This window comes from Otolemur garnettii, unplaced genomic scaffold (assembly GCF_000181295.1).
Source record: "Otolemur garnettii isolate 467f Iridium unplaced genomic scaffold, OtoGar3 scaffold00041, whole genome shotgun sequence".
Taxonomy (NCBI): domain Eukaryota; kingdom Metazoa; phylum Chordata; class Mammalia; order Primates; family Galagidae; genus Otolemur; species Otolemur garnettii.
The window spans coordinates 13,011,474-13,013,580 of NW_003852436.1; the positions used below are offsets into that span (position 1 = coordinate 13,011,474).

Here is a 2,107-nt window from a genome sequence, read left to right on the forward strand (position 1 = left end):
TGTATGCCTGAGGTAGACTGGAGTGACGGTCTGCTATCTTTCAGTAATGAGGGTAACCCTGTTGACCCACCAGGATGTGCTTTGTAGTTTTCTCCATCTCTTCTACCACTTATTATTATTCATGAAACTTATTGACGACAGTGGCACAAATGTAGAAGAACCAGCTCACTTGGTTCAAACCCATAATTTCATCAGCATGCTAGCTAGCTGGCTGAGCTCACCTGGCACTGAGATCATAATAATGATCTCATAACTTCACATTTGAGCAGATATTTACCTTTTAAAAATCGCTTTCACATGAGTAGTATAATTCTATCCCATCTTTACAATAACTCCAAAAAGTAACATTATAAATGTATCCAAACTAAGTCCCCAAGAAGTCAGGTGTCTCTTCCAGTAAAAGGAGAGGCGAGACTCATATCTAGGACTTTCTCCTTACTAAAACAAATGCTCATTAATACTTGATTGGATGACATATGACAAAAGATATAAGAATTGTGAGATGCTCTAGATGAAAGGATTTTGTTTTTCTTTATTTTTTTTGTCGTTGTTTTTCTCTTTTTTTTGAGACAGAGTCTCACTACATTGCCCACGGTAGAGTACTTTGGCGTCTCAGCTCACAGCAACCTCAAACTCTTGGGCTCAAATGATTCTCTTGCCTCAGCCTCCCAAGTAGCTGGGACTACAGGCACCTGCAACAATGCCCAGCTGCTTTTTTGTTGTAGTTGTCATTGTTTGGCAGTCCTGGGCTGGGTTTAAACCTGCCAGCTCCAGTGTGTGTGGCTGGCACCCTAGCTGCTGAGCTATAGGCGCTGAGCCTGAAAGGATGTTTTGAGTTGTGGTACCCATCGTGACCTGAAAAGATAGACTTGGACCCCACTTAGATGCAATTAATTGGTGATTTATTACACCTGCGCAGGGGACTGCTACCCTGAGAGGCAGTTGGCCCTGAAGTGGAGGGCAGGTTGTCTTTTATACTCTTTTTTTGTGTAGCTAAGCAAGCAAGCTAATACAGAAGTGGAATATTGTGGTTAGCTTGGGGCAGGGTTACAGCTTGGGTAACACAGCTTGGGTAGGTTTCCACCATTGTTTGTCCACAGGGAACCTCGTTTTTTATTTTTTATTTTTTGTGTGTGAAACTTAGGACTTTCCATGCTTCCTTGTTCTGAAGCCTTTTCTCAGAATCAACCCGGGGCGGGGGGGGCGCCGCTGGGGGACGGCCTGGGAGCTTACCCGTTATAGAGTAAACAAATCTAGGAAGGTATCTGGAAAAGTAGTTTTCAATAGAGATTAGTCACTTAAAATTTAACTCTAGACCCAAGACTATACACAAGAATCCACTAGGGAACTATGGGAATAAGACATATGGAGTGTCGACTTATGTGAAACAGACAGTAAGTACAAGGCTGGTTTAGAGTAGAGAGGAAACCACAGGCTGAAAACAGAGATAATGTTATTGGGTAGATGGGACTGAAGTTAGACTTAAAGAATGTGTAAGACTTAGGTGGAAGAGAGAAGGGGAAAGGGCATTATAGGATGTTGGGAACACCCCAGCCCATATTCTAGGTGAGGATTAGTGGAAAAGATGTGTCAGGTGGTGCCTGTGGCTCAAAGGAGTAGGGCGCTGGCCCTATTTGCTGGAGGTGGCGGGTTCAAACCCAGCCCTGGCCAAAAAAAAAAGACGTGTCTGATTGCAAGAGGGACTGACCAGAGGTCTAGACTGGGAAGTCATGGGAATTGAGGTTGAATAAGGATATGGACCAAAGATCAGAGGGCATCTTCAGTGCCTGACCTAGACACACACACACTGCCTCGGTGCTTACAGGGTGAGTGCTGCCAGGAAGAATCTGTTCTTGGGCTCTTCCTAGCATCAGTCTTTCCTTGGCTTAGAGGTGGTATTTTCCGGTGTCTTTATGTGTTTTCACATCATCTTCCTTCTGCTATTGTGTCTGTATCCAGATGTCCCCTTTTCATGAGGGTGTCAGTCATATTAGATTAGAGCTCCCCCTAATGATGTCATTTTACCTTATTTACCTCAGTAAAGACCCTATGTACTGTACAAATCCAAAAATCTGAACTCTGAAATGCTGCAAAATCTGAAACTTTT

General features: G+C 43.6%; 1 protein-coding gene across 1 annotated transcript in view; it reads left to right on the top strand.

Moving 5' to 3' along the window:
- Nucleotides 1–2,107, top strand: part of TRIM2 (tripartite motif containing 2) — a 117,331-nt gene that overhangs the window by 11,445 nt on the left and 103,779 nt on the right. The window lies entirely within an intron of this gene.